Below are 20,594 nucleotides of genomic sequence, written 5' to 3'. Positions count from 1 at the left end.
AGCTACAAGAAAAAGTTTGGAAGGAATTCAAATACTTGGACACTAAAGACCATCCTGCTCAAGAATGTTTGGATCAACCAGGAAATAAAAGAAGAACTTAAACAATTCATGGAAACCAATGAGAATGAGGACACAATGGTCCAAAACCTATGGGATACAGCAAAGGCGATCCTAAGGGGAAAATACATAGCCATCCAAGTCTCACTCAAAAAAATTGAAAAACCCAGAATACACCAGCTCTCTTTATACCTTAAAGAACCAGAAAATCAACAAATTAATCTAACCCTACACACAAGAAATAATCAAGATTAGAGCAGAGATCAATGAGTTAGAAGCTAGACATACAGTAGAACACATCAATAAAACTAGAAGCTGGTTCTTTGAAAGAGTCAATAAGTCAAATGGCCAGTGGTTAAACTACTGGCCAAACTAATCCAAAAGAAAAGAGAGAGGTCTCAAATTAATAAAATTATGAATGAAAGGGGAAAGATCACAACTAACACCAAGGAAACAGAAACAATCATCAGAAATTATTAACAGTTATATGCCAATAAGTTAAGCAACCTAGAAGGAATGGATGCATTCCTGGAAACTTATAAACTTCCAAGACTGAAACAGGAAGAAATTGACAACCTGAATATCTAGTAATGAGATTGAAGCAGTGACCAAAAACCTCCCCAAAAACAAAAGCCCAGGACCTGACGGATTCCCTGGGGAATTCTACCAAATATTCAAAGAAGAAATAATACCTATTATCCTGAAGCTGTTTCAAAAAATAGAAACAGAAGGAAAATTTCCAGACTCTTTCTGTGAAGCCAGCATTACCTTGATCCCCAAACCAGGCAAAGACCCATCAAAAAGGAGAATTTCAGACCAATATTCCTGATTAATATGGATGCCAAGATTCTCAACAAGATCCTAGCTAATAAGATCCAACAGTACTTTAAAAGATTATCCACCATGACCAGGTGGTATTTACCCCTGGGATGCAAGGGTGGTTAAACATTCAGAAATCAATCAATGTGATAGAACAAATCAATAAGAGAAGAGAGAAGAACCACATGGTCCTCTCAATTGATGCAGATAAAGCAATTGACAAAATACAGCATCTGTTCCTGTTAAAACTCTTCAAAGTATAGGAATAGAGGGAACATTCCTCAATTTCACAAAATCTATCTATGAAAAACCCAGAGTGAATATCATTCTCAGTGGGGAAAAGCTGACAGCCTTCCCTTTGAGATCAAAAACAGGACAAGGATGCCCATAGTACATAGTACTAGACAACATAGTACTAGAAGTCCTAGCAACAGCAATCAGACAAAAAGAAATAAAATGTATTCAAATTGGCAAAGAAGAAGTCAAACTCTCTCTTCGCAGATGACATGGTCCTTCATATGGAAAACCCCAAAGACTCCACCCCCAAACTACTAGAACTCATTCAGCAATTCAGTGATGTGGCTGGATAGAAAATCAATGCACAGAAATCAGTTGCTTTCTTATACACTAACAATGAAAACATAGAAAGGGAGATTAGAGAATCAATTCCATTTACTATAGCACCAAGAACCATAAGATACCTGGGAATAAACCTAACCAAAGGATCTGTACTTGAGGAACTACAGAACACTCATGAAAGAAATTGAAGAAGACACAAAAAGATGGAAAAGCATTCCATGCTCATGGATTGGAAGAATAAACATTGTTAAAATGTCTATGCTACCTAGAGCAATCTATACTTTCAATGTCATCCCGATCAAAATTCCACTGGCATTTTTCAAAGTGCTGGAACAAACAATCCTGAAATTTGTATGGAACCAAAAAAGACCCCGAATTGCTAATGAAATGTTGAAAAACAAAAACAAAACTAGGGCATCACGTTTCCTGATTTCAAGCTTTACTACAAAGCTTTGATCACCAAGACAGCATGGTACTGGCACAAAAACAGACACATAGACCAGTGGAACAGAGTAGAGAGCCCAGATATGGACCCACAACTCTATGGTCAAATAATCTTCAACAAAGTAGGAAAAAATATACAGTGGGAAAAAGACAGCCTCTTCAATAAATGGTGCTGGGAAAATTGGACGGCTATGTATAGAAGAATGAAACTCGACCATTCTCTTACACCATACACAAATATAAACTCGAAATGGACAAAAGACCTCAATGTGAGTCAGGAATCTAACAAAATCCCAGAGAAGAACATAGGCAGTAGTCTCTTCAACATTGGCCACAGCAACTTCTTTCAAGACCCCTCTCCAAAAGCAAAGGAAGCAAAAGCGAAAATGAATTTTTGGGACTTCATCAAGATCAAAAGCTTCTACAGAGCAAAGGAAACAGTCAACAAAACTAAGGGGCAACCCATGGAATGGGAGAAGATATTCACAAATGACACTAGAGACAGAGGGCTGATATCCAAGATCTATAAAGAACTCCTCAAACTCAAGACTCAAAAAACAAATAATCACGTCAAAAAATGGGCAGAAGAGTAGCCACGGTAGCCCAACTGTGGAAAGAACCAAGATGCCCTTCAACAGACGAATGGATAAGGAAGATGTGGTCCATATACACTATGGAGTATTATGCCTCCATTAGAAAGGATGAATACCCAACTTTGTAGCAACATGGACGGGACTGGAAGAGATTATGCTGAGTGAAATAAGTCAAGCAGAGAGAGTCAATTATCATATGGTTTCACTTATTTGTGGAGCATAACAAAGAACATGGAGGACATGGGGAGATGGAGAGGAGAAGGGAGTTGAGGGAAATTGGAAGGGGAGATGAACCATGAGAGACTATGGACTCGGAAAAACAACCTGAGGGTTTTGAAGGGGCAGGGGGTGGGAGGTTGGGGGAGCCAGGTGGTGGGTATTAAGGAGGGCACGTATTGTGTGGAGCACTGGGTGTGGTGCAAAAATAATGAATACTGTTACGCTGAAAAGAAATTTAAAAAAAATGGGCAGAAGACTTGAGCAGACACTTCTCCAAAGAAAACATACAAATGGCTAACAGACACATGAAAAAATGTTCATCATCATTAGCCATCAGGGAGATTCAAATCAAAATCACATTGAGATACCATCTTCCACCAGTTAGAATGGCCAAAATTAACAAGACAGTAAACAACAAGTGTTGGAGAGGATGTGGAGAAAGGGGAACCCTCTTACACTGTTGGTGGGAACGCAAGTTGGTACAGCCACTTTGGAAAACAGTGTGGAGATTCCTTAAGAAGTTAAAAAGAGAGCTATCCTATGACCCTGTAATTGCACTACTGGGTATTTACCCCAAAGATACAGATGTAGTGAAAAGAAGAGCCATCTGTACCCCAACGTTCATAGCAGCACTGGCCACAATCGCCAAACTGTGGAAAGAGGCAAGATGCCCTTCAACAGATGAATGGATAAAGAAGTTATGGTCCATATATACAATGGAATATTATGCCTCCATCAAAGGATGAATACCCAACTTTTGTATCAACATGGACAGGGCTGGAGGAGATTATGCTGAGTGAAATAAGTCAAGCAGAGAGAGTCAATTATCATATGATTTCACTTACTCGTGGTACATAAGGAATAACATGGAGGACATTAGAAGAAAGAAAGGAAAAGTGAATTGGGGGAAATCGGAGGGGGAGACAAAGCATAAGAGACTTTGGACTCTGAGAAACAAACTGAGGGATTTGGAGGGGAAGTGGGTGGAGGGATAGGTGAGCCTGGGGGTGGGTATTAAGGAGGACACGTACTGCATGCAGCACTTGGTGTGGTGCATAAGCAATGAATCTTGGAACACTAAAATAATTAAATAAAATTTTTAAAAACGTCAATAAGACAGTGAAGATCTTAGAAACAAAAAATGTGAAGGTATTTCCCTCATTAGTGTCCAACATGAGGTTCAAATCCAGGCTTGTCTGACTCCAAAGTCTATTCTCATTTTTTTCCACTCTACCTCAGCTGCCTATTTCACTAATGAAATTTTTTAAAAAATGAAAACTATTGGAATTATTTTTCTAAATAATTGAAATAAAGTATTTTAAAAATATTCTGAAGTTAAGATTTATTCCAAAATATATTTTTCAAACTATCTAACAGACACCTTTGTGTTTGAGTATGATGACCTCAAAAGACTAGGATTGGCTCAACCAGAGGTTTAAGTTGCTCAGTGGTTTTTCCATTGTAACAATAGCACCTTTTGTATATTCTCCAAATTTCATAAGCCCATTCGGTATTTTAGACTATCTATTATATCTAAGGCGGAGTGGCCTTTATAATTTTTTAAGACCCATATTTGATTGTGTCATTCCATGTTTGAAATGACTTAAAATTACTTCTTATTGCTTCTAAGATAAAGTCCAAAATCCTCCACAGGACTTAGGAAGCCATGCATACTTTGAACCCTTCTTATCTTTAACCACCTCTCTATTTGCTCTCTGTTCTTTAATATCTTGTCTCCCTTCTTCAGCATCTTACTTCAACAGGCTCGTCCCACTGGGTCTACTCGCTGAGGCTGTGCTCCTCCCCCCCAGGCTTCCTTCCTGTCTCCCAAAGCCCATCTATCTCTTTTTAGGGCTCAGCTTGACATAATCCAGACTCAATTATGTCTCCCTGAAATAGTCTCTTTTAAAAAACACATTTTATGTATTTATTTGATAGACAAGGTGAGGTGTGTGCATTGGGGGAGAGGCACAGAGAAGGAAGGAGAGGGATAAGCAAACTGCACTGAGCATGGAGACTGACACTGGGCTGGATCCCTTAACCCTGAGATCATAACCTGAGCTGAAACCAAACGTAGACTGCTTTCCCAACTGAGCCACCCAGTTGCCCCTGAAATAATCTCTCTTAACACCTTTTATTCCTTCTTATTAACACTTAACTATATTATAATTGTAGTTTTTAAATCCCCTCATCTACCACCCCTCTGGTAACCCTCAGTTAGTTCTTTATAGTTAAGAGTCTGTTTCTTGGTCTGTCTCTCTCTTTTTTCCCCCCTTTGCTTGTTTTGTGTCTTAAATTCCACTAATATGAATGAGATCATACGGTATTTGTCTTTCTCTGACTGATTTATTTCTCTTACTCTCTAGCTCTATCCATGTTGTTGCAAATGGCAAGATCTCATTATTTTTATGGCTGAAAAATGTTCCATTGTATATACACAATGGAACATTGTGTATATATATATATATACACACACACACACACACATACACACACACATCTTCTTTATCTATTTATCAGTTGATGGACACAAGCTGCTTCCTTAGTTTGGCTGTTGTAAATAATATTGTAAACAAGGCTGCAATAAACACAGGGATGCATGTCTCTCTTTGAGTTAGCGTTTTCATTTACTGGTAAATATCCAGTAGTGCAATTCCTGGATCATAGGATAATTCTATTTTTAATTTTTTGAAGAAACTCCATACCATTTTCCACAGTGGCTGCACCAGTTTGCTTTCTCACCAACAGAGCAAGATGGTTGCTTTTTTTCCACATTCTCGCCAACACTTTTTGTTTCTTGTGTTTTTTATTTTAGCCATTCTGACAGGTGTGAGGTGATATCTCACTATAGTTTTGATTTGCATTTCCCTGATGTTGAGTGACATTGAGCATCTTTTCATGTGTCTGTTGGCCATCTGTATGTCTTCTTTGGAGAAATGTCTGCTCATGTCTTCTGCCTGTTTCTTTACCGGATTATTTGTTTTTTGAATATCAAATTGTATCAATTCTCTTTATATATTTTGAATACTAACCATTTATCAGATACGTCATTTGCAAATATATTTCCCATTCCATAGGTTGCCTTTCAGTTTTATTAATTTTTTTCCTTTGCTATATAGAAACTTTTTATTTTGATATGGTCCCAATACTTTATTTTTGCTTTTATTTCCTTTGCTGCAGGACACATATCTAGAAAAATGTTGCTAGAGTCAATATCAGAGAGAGTACCACCTATGCTCTCTTTAAGGATTTTTATGGTTTCAGGTCTCACATTTAGGTCTTTAATCCATTTCGAGTTTATTTTTGTGTACAGTGAAAGAAATTAGTCCAGTTTCTTCTTTTTGCATGTAACTGTCCAGTTTTCCCAACACCATTTATTGGAGAGAGTTTTTCCAATTGTATATTCATTCCTCTTTTGTTAAAGATTAATTGACCAGGGGCGCCTGGTTGATTCAGTGGGTTAAGCCTCTGCCTTCAGCTCGGGTCATGATCTCAGGGTCCTGGGATCGAGCCCCGCATGGGGCTCTCTGCTCAGCAGGGAGCCTACTTCCTCCTGTCTTTCTACCTGCCTCTCTGCCTACTTGTGATCTCTCTCTCTCTGTCAAATCAATAAATAAAATCTTTAAAAAAAATTAATTGACCATATAATTGTGGGCTTATTTCTGAGTTTTCTATTCTACTCGATTGACCTATGTGTCTATTTAATGTCAGTACTATACTGTTTTAATTATTACCACTTTTTAATATAACCTGAAATCTGGAATTGTGATACCTCCAGTTTTGTTCTTCGTTTTCAAGGTTCCTTTGCCTAATTGAGTCTTTTGTAGTTCCATACAAACTTTAGGATTGCTTATTCTAGTTCCGTTAAAAATGCTGTTGGTATTTTGTTAGGGATTGCATTAAATCTATAGATTGCTTTGGGCAGTATAGACATTTTAGCAATATTTCTCCTTCCAAACCATGAGCATGGAATGTCTTTCCAGTTCTTTGCATCATCTTGATATTTTTTTCATTAGGTTAAAATTTTTAGAGTACAGTTCTTTCACCTCTCTGGTCAAGTTTATTCCTAGATATTTTATTTTTGGTGCAACTGTAAATGGGATTGTTTTCTTAATTTCACTTTCTGCTTAATTTCATTTTCTGCTGCTCATTATTAGTGTAAAAGAATGCAACAGATTTCTACATGTTGATTTTGTATCCTGCAACCTTACTGAAATCAATTATCAGTTCTAGTTGTTTTTTGGAGGAGTCTTTAGGGCTTATAATTATAGCTTATTGATAATTTAAGTAATTATTTCTTTAAACATCTGTCTTCCTCACTAGACTAGAAACTCCATGATATCAGGTAACAGATTAGTTTTGTCTTTTCCTATTATCAGCATTTAGTTGAGTGATTACCATAGAAGAGGCAATCATTAGTTTTGAATATCTGAATATACCTTTTGTAGAGTCTCAAAGGATTCTTCATTGCCACCCCTCACTATCACTGCTATGAAGAGCACAGATTGGTGAGATTAGTCTGTCTCTGGAAGATACCCTGCAACCAACAATTACACCATTTTTTTTAAAGATTTTATTTATTTATTTGACAGAGAGAGATCACAAGTAGGCAGAGAGGCAGGCAGAGAGAGTGAGAGGGAAGCAGGCTCCCTTGAGAGCAGAGAGCCGGACATGGGACTCGATCCCAGGACCCTGAGATCATGACCTGAGCCGAAGGCAGTGGCTTAAACCACTGAGCCACCCAGGTGCCCCAACAATTACACCATTTTAAATGGATCCTGCTAAGTTTGTGATGAAGAAAATATGAATCTTATATTTAATGAAATTTTCATATACAGCTGAAACCATTGCAGCACAAAGTATTAATCTATTATACATGTTTCTGCTAGGTCTTAGGATATGGCCTTATATCCTTATTTATACTGGCCCCCTTCTGTCTATGAATGAACATATCAATATTCTTACGTTAGAACTTTCAACCTAAATCAATGGTAACAATTATTCAATATTTTTCCTTATGTTTCCCTTGTCATTTGCTTACATAAGCTTCAAAAAAATCAGGCAGTAAAATTGTTCATTACAAAAATGACTATTCCTACACATTTTATCTCCTTCATTAGTGGTTATCAAAATAAGGTCTCTTGGGGTCCTTGATGACTGGGGTCTTAGAATAGTAATGCTAATAACATGACAATATCAATACTTTTGTGTCTAGCAAACATTAATAATCAGTTCCCCCTGGGAACCCATCAAAAGCAGCAGACTTAATGGGATCTTTGTGGTTGTGAACACAAGGAGGTTGGGTAGGTGGTATATGATGTCTCTCAGTCCTGCCTAAAGTGGCCCTGGGTCAAAGAACATCTGAAAACACTCCTTTCTTTACATTTTCCTTCCCGCTGGTGGGGAATTTCACATAAGAACTGGGAGCACTGTTCTCAGCATAATCGTGGATCCAAATGTTCTTAACTAATTCCACATACACGTGTGACCTATTTTATAGCATTATATATAGTCACACAGATTGTATTTATTCAGTTAAACCAAAATGCTAGTTATATTTCTATTTTAAGCCAACAATGCCTGTCTTTTACTTTTTTCTTCTCTTTTGCTTTCAATTCTTTCCCATTTCTCACTGAAAGATGGGAAGGCTTGCTTGCTGAGGATTAGCAAATGCCCCTGAAGTCTTCTGTTAGCACAGTTCAGTCCGACGAGGGTTTACTACCATCACCCATAATGAATGAGATTCTACTTTCTAGTCACGAAATACTAACATTTCATTCCACAAAGCATACTACTATAAATGTGAGGCCTACAATAGAGCAACTAATGAAAAGAAAAACCTCCAGCTGATACGGAAAGTGACATTTCACATTGGTATCCCATTTCTAAATACCGTCCCACACAAAATACATATTTTGGTTAGTTTTAGATTCTTTGGAGAAAATTCTAAATGGAACTCTTGCTCTAAAATGGTCTTAAAACTATTGCCAGTTTACGTCTTTGATTATAAAAGAAATGAGAAAAACAAAAAATGTTTAAATTCTGACATCTTTCCAACAGAGAATCATGAGCTGCTGAATACAGCTTTAGTAAGCATTACTTGTTTAGGGGCAGAAGAGTGATAAAAGGATTTGGGAAGATAAAAAAACAGCTTAAAAAAAAGAGAGAGAGAGAGAGAACTTTCTGCTAAAGATTCCAGGTAAGACACTGAGAATTTCACTGTACTTTCCATAATGTGTCTTTTAATGCCATGATTTGTACTTTGTTTCAAAATAATTTTAAAAGAAATATTCAAATGCCCAAAGGTAAGGTTTTCTCTATCACCTCCTCTCTTATTAAGTGTCCACACTTTTGTGGGATGACAACTGTAAATTACCACTTTTACAGTCAATCCTCACTGGAGAAAAACAAAAAAAGAAAAGATTTTAAGCAGATAGCAATTTAATTCTATAACACTGACATTAATTGTTCCTAAGTTTTAAGAACTGTTTTTGAAGACCCAGAGTATAGAAACTAAGAAAATAAGACTCAAAATGTTTTTGGCATTCCTAAATTCACACACTTCAAATAATACCTGTTGCCTTGTTGTTAAACCTCACTCAGCAAGCCTAGAATAACACAAGCTTGCAATTATTATGAGAGTTTTTGTGAATAAAGCATTTGCTCCTTTAAGTGGGTTTTAGAGGAATACAGATATTTTTATGGAAATGTGAGACCACAGACATGCTCTTTCTTTTACTTTCATCTGTAAGGCTAAGAAAATGATATTTTAAAGCTGTTATTCCAATAACTAGCTTAAAACTGATTACTCAAATAGCTAGTTAAGCATATAAACTTATAACACCCACTTTAGTGCAGAAAACGATCTGTGCTACTATTTTACACAAACAATAATCCTTTCTCCTTGCCGCCTACTTATCAACTGAAATCTTTTTTTTTTTAATTTAAGGCATGTATCTCTTTAAAGTACAATAAGCATTGCTGTCTTGCTGACAAGAGAAGCACAAAAATCTAATGTCCTCTGATAAATAGAACTTTTGCCACCTATGGTATCCTCCAGACACTGTCTATCTCTGGAAGATATCCCAAAGAGAAAAGCTGTTAATTATGGCATTCTTTTGCACCTGTAAAAGCACAAGCTCCAAACTTACGAGCAATTTCCTAATCTATAAGTGAAAACAACAGCTTCATCTCCACTATATCAAAATCCCTCAAAGCTACCCATAAAATTGGTGAGTGCGTTTCAGTATCTCCATTCAAAAGGATGTATGTTTAAGGCCTCCTCATATAATCTTGAGGATGTGTGCTCAAGAAGGGGAGAAAGACCTTCAATCCACCAAGCAATAAGAATTTAATGGGTGCCTCTATGTGGACTGCCAAGGTTGACAGATGTCTACCTAGAACTCCGTCATAAAATTCCATGCTATGGCTATTTCAGATGCAAAACGGCTCCAGAGTTTCTGCCAAAATTAAAACTCAGGACTATATATGTTAGATATAGAGACATACACACACACCTCCATATGTTATAGAGTCATTGCAAAAGTGAAAACTCATGAAAGAAATTTTCTACTGTTTCTGAAATAGTGATGTGTGTTTAGGGAGTTCTCAAACTTAGGTGTTAAACATTTCCACAGCATACTTACAGAGAGCTTCAGATTTGTTTTTATTAATATCCTAGCATCACAGAGGAAGCTCAAATGCCATAAGAATCTGTTTCTAAGGTAACTCATTATATACCCATATATAAATAGCTCAGAAAGCAGAACTCCTCATATTCCAACTGTAAATGCGCCCAGATTTGTCAAAGGTCCTCTGAACACTTCATTTAAAGTGTCTCAGAGTCTCCCATCCCTAGCAATCAGCTAGTGTGTAACATGTTCATTTGTTGGGTCAAATTCTTGAGCAGGGGATAATAACACATCATCTAAGTTGCAAGAAAACAAACAGTAAAGGATGAGAGATTTTAAAGGGCCAGATCTATTCCCTTTTTTTCCCAAGAATAACAAGGAAATGGAGACAATAGGGTTTAATTTAGAAATGAATTGTCTTTGTTAATAATTGTTGAAAATGAGTGATGGGTATGTGTGGTTCATTATATGATTCTTTCTCTACTTTCCTGTCTAAGAATTTCCATAATAAAACGTTTTTAAAAAGTGAAGATCTCTTTACAACATCCTTAGCATTATACACTGAAGGAAACAAGAACACAGAGATGTTAAGGAAGAACCTGTGATGGTTAATTTCATGGGTCAACTTGACTGAGCCACAGTGCCCAGATATTTCATCAAACATTTCTCTGGATATTTCTGTGGGAGTGATTTTTGTGGATGAGATGAACATTTAAATTGGCAGACTTTGTGTAAAGCAGAATGCCCTCAATAATGTGGGTGAGCTTCATTCAATCAGTGGAAGACTTTAATAGAACAAAGACTGACCTCCCAAGAGCAAGAAGGAATTTGGCTCACAGATAAATTTTAGATTTCAACTGCAACATCAGCTTTTCCCTGGGTTTCTAGTCTATCAGCCCATCCAGTAGATTTTGAACTTGCCAGCCTCTATAATTGTATAAACGAATTCCTTAAAATAATCTCTCCCTATCAATCTCTCTCTCCATTTCTATGTTTATGGGCATAAACATAGAGATGGAGAGAGCTCTTTATCTCTCTCTATTATTAAATATGTTTATATTTATATAAAATACTTAGATATAGACATGGTATAGATTTAGACAGATAGCAATAGAGATAAATTTAGATCTAGAGTAAGATAACTAAAACGTCCATAGTGGCTATTAGGAGCTACATTAACAAGGGTTCTCCACAGAAAAAGAACCAATATAATGTAGAATGAGTGTGTGTGTATGTGTGTGTGTGCACATGCATGCACGCGTTTCTCTCTCTACCCAACAATGAGCAAGATGTGTTCAACCCTATGTAGAGTAAATCTCAACACCTGTCAATTATTTTTTTTCAAAGATTTTATTTATATGACAGACAGAGATCACAAGTAGGCAGAGCAGCAGGCAGAGAGAGAGGGGGAAGCAGGCTCCCTGCTGAGCAGAGAGCCCGATGTGGGGCTCGATCCCAGGACCCTGGGATCATGACCGGAGCCGAAGGCAGAGGCTCAACCCACTGAGCCACCCAGGTGCCCCCCCTGTCAATTATTATTTTAATCCCCAACAGTATTTGTAATAATTTATATTTTGTCTTTTTACTTCCAGTTTTGCTTTTGTCTTTGTCCAAAAATTTAATTAACTAATTTCCAAGGGTTACTACTTGGAAAAGAAAGATATAGTCCAATATAGCCCTTATTGTACTACATCTTTCCTTTTCACCATTTTATTTCTAGCACTTAGCACATTGTAGTATAACAGATTCCTAACAAAAAATACTGAATGGATGAACAAATATTCTCAAACCAGTTAAACTCTCCACTGGGTTCTTCAGAATCTCACCCACCAAACAAGGTACAATTAGTCATACTTTCATAGGTCCACTGAGAGGTAGTCTCCATTATTTGTATCTTAACCAAGTCAATAAAATGAGTACCCAGACAACACAATAAGACATACCATGGCTTGTCTTAGTGTTTAAACTTTTATAGCACCTCAATTCTCAATTTTTTGTCTCATGTATTATGTTGAATCTTATGAAACTTCCAATATACAAAAGGAGTAATTTCATAGAGTTCAACATAATATAACACATAGTTAGAGAAATCCATATTCTATGCAAATTAAGGCCTTAAAATCAGAAGAGAAATTACTTTTTAATTTAGATTGTTGAAAAGTGAATCTTGCAGGGCACCTGGGTGGCTCAGTCGGTTAAGCATCTGCCTTCAGCTCAGGTCATGAGCTCAGGGTTGTGGGATTGAATCCCACACCAGGCTCTCTTCTCAGAGGGGAGCCTGCTTCTCCCTCTCCCTCTGCCTGCCTCTCTGACTACTTGTGATCTCTCTCTGTGTGTGTCAAATAAATAAATAAATAAATAATCTTTTAAAAATAGAAGAAAAGAAAAATGAATCTTCCACTCTAGGTACTACCTTGTATTCAAAACATATTCCTCATTGGAGGATGACATAAGAAGTATAGAGGGGCTATTCCATTATACTACTATTTCAAAGAAAAATGGTGGGGAAAATAAGGGGGGGTAATTTCAAAGATTATCCATTCCATAACTCAAAATAAATTATCCTGCAATTCAGAAGTCTGTAAATTATATAAAAAGTATTTCAGTGACACGTATAGTTTTCAGTTATCCTATTAGAAAGAAATGGGGGCAGGTCGCCTGGGTAGCTCAGTCAGTCAATCCTCCAACTCTTGATCTCAGCTCAGGTCTTGATTTCAGAGTTGTGAGTTCAAGCCCCACATTGGGCTCCATGCTGGGCATGGAGGGAAGGAAGGAAAAAAGGAAGGAAGAAAGGGAGAAAGGAAGGAAGAAAAGAAAGGAGACTCAAAGGAAAGAAGAGGGGAAAGGAAGAAGGGAAGAAGGAAGGAAAAAAAAATACTGAACTTTTTTTTCCAATACCAAAATATTTGATTCATTTACAATTCCTCTGAGTCATCTAAGCCCAAAACCAATGCACAGATCTACAGAGGAAGAAACCTAGACTCTGGATATAGGTAAAATAAAATACAGTGTTAAGGATGACATCCAAAACCTCCCAATACAGTATGGATTGTACTGTGTTTACAGTATCCTTAAAAAAATAACCCACCCTTTTCTGCCTGTAATTAATTCATCAATCATACTAAATAAAGTAAAAAGAAGTTGATGCTGGTTACTTACAACTGTAAGATGAGCACATGATTAAATGTCTCACTCCAAGGAGCAAAAAATAAATAAAAAAGAGAGACCATTCTTATCTGCTGGTGAGTACCCTTTATATTTTTATTTTCGTATCTGTTTTAGATCATGATTCATACCATTTTGTAAAGTTTGTCAATGCTTTTTCTTATTTGGGCATAGAAGGAAAATATAAGTTATCAAAATCATTCAGAAGACACTGGAACTTTTATCAATGGAACAGCCAAACTCTTCTGTTTGGGTGAAATTCACTAAAAACTTATAAAACTCTCCAAATCTTGAATATGAATTGGAATTGGTTGTAATGTGGCAACTCTGAGTAATTTTTAAAAAGTAATTATTTTTCTAAACACCTAATTTTTAAAATCTCTGTATAGAAGTAAACCACTGGTTGTGTCACGGTACACGTGGGGCTTTGGAAAGGGAAATGTCTTAAAGAGAAAAGCTCGCTTAATGACCAAGGCAGAACTGAATTGAACTAGTAGGGCAAGAAACGCATGGGGAACCACCCGATGACTACCTGATGGGCTTCTGCAAGGGCAGGTTTGGCCAGTTTGACACTCTGCTCACACGCTATCCTTCCTGACGTGAAAGGGGAAATTAGCAGTGGACCTACCCCCACGTCCATCAATGGTATTCCACCCTGGCCACAAACTTAAGTCGCCTGGTCCTCTTTGGAAAGCAAATGATTTGTGCTGCCGCTGCCACTGTCACTCTCCGTTCTGATTTAGTTAGTTTGCCGTGGGATTGGGGCACTGTTTTTGTTTTTTAACTTTCCCAGGATTGAGACCCAGTATAGTTCAACGGGGCTTACAGTTGGAAAGCATGCTCACTGATGACCACAATCCAGACCGTAAATATTTGACAAGGTTTTGTTGCATCTCTTTGTAAGAATCATTCTAACCCCTGGAAGGGACATGTGGAATACCACTGAGGAAAATGGGGAAAAGAGAATCCTATATCCAATTCTTCTTCATCAACTCTCCTAATTTGGAATGATTAAAAAGGACTTCTGGGTTATGCCTTCATCTCCTCCCCCTCCTGTACTGGCTGAATGGTGGCCCCCCCAAAAAGGATAAGCTGACATCCTAATCCCTGGAACCCATGAATGCTGGAAGGGTCTTTGCAGATGTAGTTCAGGATCTTGAGATGAGATCTTCCTGGATTAACAGGATACGACCAAAACCCAGTGATAAATGACACTATGAGAGAGCATAGGCACACACAGGAGAGGGCATTGCGGGGATACAGGCACAGCTTGGAGCTAGGAGACCGTAGCCCTGCTCACACTGATTTTAGACTTCTGATCTCCAGAATCGTGTCAAAAATAAATTTGTTGTAAGACACCAAGTTTGTGACATTTTATATGGCAGTCACAAAAACCAAAACCTCCTTTTCCTTATTTTTTCTCATCCCAGAAGTTCAAAAGCATGAAGTAATAGACTCAGTTGGAAAAATTAGGTGGGCAGAAAAAAAAAAAGTGTGACTAAGATCTGGATCTCTGGCATTAGGTGCTCCTGGACACAACTCCCAGTTCTGCCACTTAATAGCTTAGGCAGGGAAATGTCTCTCTGACCTCCAGTTTCCTCATCTACAAAATGGAGATAATAGGACCTATTTATTGAATTGTTATTGGCAAAGTTGTGTTTGAACATATTCTGACCTAAATACAGAAATGAAATAAAAAATATTTAACAACGGCAGCCATCATAGCCCAAGCAGAAGGAAATGGCACAGAGTAGAGACCCCTACTGGACCAGAAGCCAACCTATTTAGCTGCAAGTAAAGAGGTGAGGGTAATCTTGGGGAGGCACCAGTCAATTGGGCCTTCTTTTCAACTTGGGGGGAGAAATCACTGCATTTTAACCACCTTGCTCTGAGCCCCAGCTGACACAGCATTATTGCTGAGCACTAGCTGAGTACCAGCTTTCCCTAAATGTGCAAGAGCTTGTCTTCATGTTGTCTCATGGCAGGCACTCTGTGCCCCCCCCCCCCTTCCCATGCTCAGTGCTGAGAAACTAAACCTCAGGTTGCCCACTCAAGGTAATTCAGTCAATTTCATTTTGGATAAATACCAGTCTTTGGGATTTTTACTTCCACACTCTTTTTCTGATATATCAGTGATCATAGGAGTAAGCTTGTTCACCACCATGTGCCATTTCCCACTCTGGGTCCCCTGACCTGAGGAATTGGCCTCTACCCCTACAGCTCTCCCTGTGAAGTGTTCATATCTGTAGTACTTCCTGGTGATAATTTCAGGCTACATGAGCTACACAATTTTCAAGACCCAATGCAAAGTGAAACCATAGGGACCTTGGCTCAAAAATCATTAAGAATTTTAAGACAGCAACAGCAGAGCATTAAACCAAGCACAGTGTCTCTTCTAGGCATGGATACATACCAAAGAAGTAGACCCGAATTCCAGGAGGCTCCAGGTAGTTCATCCCTAACCTCTGCTACAGTCCTGCCTCACCCCAAGTTGCAACAACTCCCTGGCAGGCTCATGGACTCTCATTCCTTTGCTGTCTTCTCCCACCCACAGGGCCTTGCACAAACTCCTAAATCCCCTGTGACATCAACTGCTCATCTGAAGAACTACAGGTGAGGCTTTTCAATTTCTTTCTCCTTCCGTTCCCCCCAGTGTGTTCTACCCACTGCAACTGCCCTTGGCCCACATGGGACACAAGTGAGACCATCCCCTACCACAGTACTAAATGGGAAGCACAGGGCACTCTACTTTCTGCCTCCTCCTCAGGCCATGTTGGCATCTGATCTCACCACAACTACTCCAACCCCATCCACATCCGCCACCCTTCTCAGGGTCCAGACAAGGTCTCAAATGCTCCGTATCTCTTTGCCTGACATCTTTCCAAGCCATGGGCTGCCCTTTCTAGCAATAGAAGGGCTTTCTTCTTCCCCTCCTTGTCTGGGAATAACTTCCCACATAGCATATCCTCTACCCCTTCTACATTGTACCTCTTAAAATGAAGCTTTGCTCCAATTTCTAAATGTTGTCTTTGATATATAAAGAAAGGTTTTGAGGGAGAAATTTAAAAAAAAAAAAAACAACAACAGAAAAATTCCTCTCTTTCTTTCTTGCAAAGCTAGGCTTCTTTAAAAACTATTATCTCACAATGGCAGTTTTATTTTTAAACAGGTTTTTCTCTCAAAGCTGAACAATGCCTCCTTTGTTACAAGTAGTACCTGCCTTTCTCCAAACAACACTCATACCTTGCATAAAGAAATCAAGTAATGCATGTAACATACTTAGCAGGTGCCTGGCAATATTAAATGCTAAATAAGTGATAGCTGTCAGTTGTCACTACTTAATTATTATTACTGTCTGTGTTATTAGGAAGAAAGCTCTGCAGTTTCTTTCTCCCCTTACCAAATCCGAATAGAACAACATGTGTAAGTTCTTTGAACTTTGAAAAATTTATAGCCTAAAAGAAAGCAAAGTATTTTTGTCAGGTAAGTTATTTTGCATGATGGCTTCAGAAAATAGATTGTCACTCCTGCCTCTGTGATATTACCACACAGATGAATTATTTTATTCTTCAGAACCTCACATATATTATTAGATTATAATGATTAGCTTGCAGATAGTCAGCCATTTTTGACCTATAAAAATGGCGTTTCATATTCTTCAATCTAAGAGTGGGATGTTCTAGTTGACTTTCAATCATTTTTGTTAGCTCTCTTCCATTCATAGACTGAGGTCTAAAGAAGAAATTGCTATGGTAACCCTAAGAATCCAAGAGGACTACACGGGAGAAATTGGGAGAAACCTACTCCAGACTCAACACTGAAAACAAGGACTTAAGGCCCACAGAGGTGAAGTGAGTTTCCCAAAATATCGCAGCTAATTAGTGGCAAAACTAAGTTCTGGCTGTCTTCGCCCTGCCTCTTTCCACCATATCAGGTTGCCTTCCCTACTTCTTTACATTTGCCAAATTCTGTTGAGAACATCCCAATTTCACTAAGAAATCAGTACTCTGAGGATGGTAATTAAGGCAAATATCAAGACTTAGATAAAATCTGGGGTAGAAGCACATTTTTCAAAAAGACTTTCAATCAGTGATAATTAGAGTTTTTACTGATAATTAAACTTTTAAAGGGAGAAATGTCATATTGAAGGTGTATGGTTCTTAGACATTATAATTTGGAGAGTCTCTTGATTAAACTATTTTTAAAGTTCCCTTTCTATGACCCTCTGAGTTTGAGACACGGATTTTTCAGTGTTTCTTCAGCTGACAGCTTCTGGTTCATGTTTTATTGTTATTGTTTCAACATTATCTTCAAACCTCAACTTGTTTACAAGTATAATTCATAATTGTCTCTAAAATACTCAGATAACATGTCAAACAAGACAAAAAAAATCTTAAATAGCTCTAACCTTAGCTCTCTGTACCCATTATAGTTTGCAAAGGAGAAAACATCACCAACTTTAATCTCCTAATTTAAGTAATGAATACAATGTGTTCATGTGTGATGGCATTCCTAGAAGCCATTACTGTGCTGGTACTTTGTTAATGTTGCACAGCTACAGTTCTATTAGGACTTTCACTCTAAGCACCATGCTGGTAACTTTACAAATGTAATTCATTAATCTAGACCAACCCTTTAGAGGATGTACTGATTATCTCAAAATACAGATGAGGAAATTGAAGTTTAGAATGGCTCCATAATTTGCCAAGATCACACAACCAGCTACGTAAGGGGGGGAAGTAGAATTGCTATGAATCTTAACTACATACCAACCCATGACCAAGCAGAAGCCTATCCATCCTACACACCTATGTCCCAGTGGGACAGTAGGAGCTAAACCATTTCTAAGTCCCAGATTTCACGTGACAAACTCTATTTAAAATATTCCATTCTGTTTTCAGAAGAGGAGTCAGATGCCCAAAACAGTATTCAAAAGATAAGGCTACAACAGCAGCAATACCAAAGAGATCTCCAGACCTGCAATTTACACCACCTAGATTACCTCCTGTGTTTATTTAAAAATAGGTGCACACATTCTTTGATATTCCTCCCTTCAAAAATGGAACATAATTTCCTTCCCTTGAGTGTAGGCTGTAAGTACAAAGCAATAAATGACTAGCATATGGTGGAAGTGACAATGTAGGCCTTCCCAGACTCCATTATAAAAGAAACTGTGGCCTCTTCTTGCTCTTCTCTCTTGGATCTCTTACTCAGGAAAGCCAGCAGCCATGTCACAATTCCAGTCCAGCAGCCCCATGGAGGGTTCTGTGCTGGATAGGAACTGAGGGCTCCTGCCATCCTGGAAGTGAGTCTATCAGCCTTGGTCAAGCCTTAAAATGACTGCAGCTGACATTCTAATCGCAACCTCATGAGAGATCCTGGTCTATAACTGTCCCTTAAGCCATTCTCAATCTTGTGACTTTCAGAAACTATAAAATAATAAATATTTGTTGTTTTAGGTGCTTGTATTTGGGGATATTTATTATGAAGCAATAAATAATTACTACACATTTATCTCTAAATATGCCTTTTCTTACAGCAATAAAGTGGAACCATGACTACAAAAGCTGCCATATCAATAAGCTGAATATATTCCTGAGTCCAGGCTCACCCCAAACATACCCAGGAGGCAGGATGAGTAAAGGTGTATTCCTCAAGGACTTGGCCCTGCTCAAAAAAATAAGATTGTTCTGGGGCACCAGGGTGACTTGGTTGGCCATTCCACTCTTGGTTTGGGTTCAGGTCATGATCTCAAGATTGGGAGCTTGAGCCCCACATCAGTCTTTGTGTTCAGTGTGGAGGTTGCTTGAACCTCCTCCTTCAGTGCAGAGGTTGCTTTTCTTTTTCACTTTCCCTGTGCCCCTCCCTCTACTCATAATCTCTAAATAAAAAGATAGCTAGATAGACAGATGATAAAATCTTAAAAAAAAAATAAATAAGATTGGGCGCCTGGGTGGTTCATTGGGTTAAAGCCTCTGCCTAGGGCTCAGGTCATGATCCCAGGGTCCTGGGATCGAGTCCTGCATCGGATCTCTGCTCAGTAGGGAGCCTGCTTCCCTTCCTCTCTCTGCCTGCCTCTCTAACTACTTGTGATCTCTATCTTTCAAATAAATAAATAAAACCTTTAATAAATAAATAAATAAATAAATAAATAAATAAGATTGTTCCTCCATCTGTGACATCGTGTCCCATATGGGGCATGGGAGAGAAAGTGAGAATTAAACTCTTTTAAAAAGAGAGAGAGAGGGGCGCCTGGGTGGCTCAGTGGGTTAAGCCACTGCCTTCGGCTCAGGTCATGATCTCCGGGTCCGGGATCGAGTCCCGCATCGGGCTCTCTGCTCAGCGGGGAGCCTGCTTCCCTCTCTCCCTCTCTCTCTGCCTTCCTATCTACTTGTGATCTCTCTCTGTCAAATAAATAAAAGTAAAATCTTTTAAAAAAAAGAGAGAGAGAGAGCGAGAGCAGAGTTGTTACCTATAAGATAAGAGCACTATCTTTAAACGCCCAACTTCTGTGTGATGATAACCTTCACTCCATGGTAACCTCCTGTACCACAAAGTTCTGCATTTCAGCAATTGAAAATAAAAGTGTATCCTTTAAGAACAGGAAGCCAATTATTTAAGTATGTTATTTTCCTTCAACAAATTAAAGGCAGTTAGTAAATGATGTAGTAGATTCAGCGAGCTAAATGAGCAAAAACCTCCCTTTGAAAAAATGGCTATTGCCGTGTGAGGTGGGATGTGGCCCTCAGCAAAGAAAATCTCAAACACAGCCAACTGAAGTGAAATGTTAACACTGCTCCAACATACTGAGACTAAAACATATCAAGGCTCTTGTCAGTGAAAAACCTTTTTTTTTTTTTTTTTTTTTTTTTTTGTCAAGCATTAGTCAGAGAGAAACTCAACCCAGACATTTAAAAAGCTAAGATGACAGGAAGTGGTGGTCAGCCTCTTCCCATCTGCTCTTCAAACTCGAAGGAGGGCATTACTTTCATAAGACTAATGTATTCTTCGGTAATGTCCATTCATCATGTCTACCACAGCTCACGTGTGATTTCTTAATGGGGTCTATCCTGGAAACAGGGACACT

The 20,594-nt window shown here is 38.3% G+C and overlaps 1 protein-coding gene across 2 annotated transcripts in view; it reads right to left on the bottom strand.

The window, feature by feature from the left end:
• SYT16 (synaptotagmin 16) overlaps window positions 1-20,594 on the bottom strand; it is a 258,100-nt gene that overhangs the window by 113,186 nt on the left and 124,320 nt on the right. The window lies entirely within an intron of this gene.

The sequence above is a fragment of the Meles meles genome, chromosome 6, assembly GCF_922984935.1.
Source record: "Meles meles chromosome 6, mMelMel3.1 paternal haplotype, whole genome shotgun sequence".
Classification (NCBI taxonomy): domain Eukaryota; kingdom Metazoa; phylum Chordata; class Mammalia; order Carnivora; family Mustelidae; genus Meles; species Meles meles.
The sequence above is the reverse complement of the archived record's forward strand: the minus strand, read 5'-3'. Positions and strand labels throughout refer to the sequence as shown.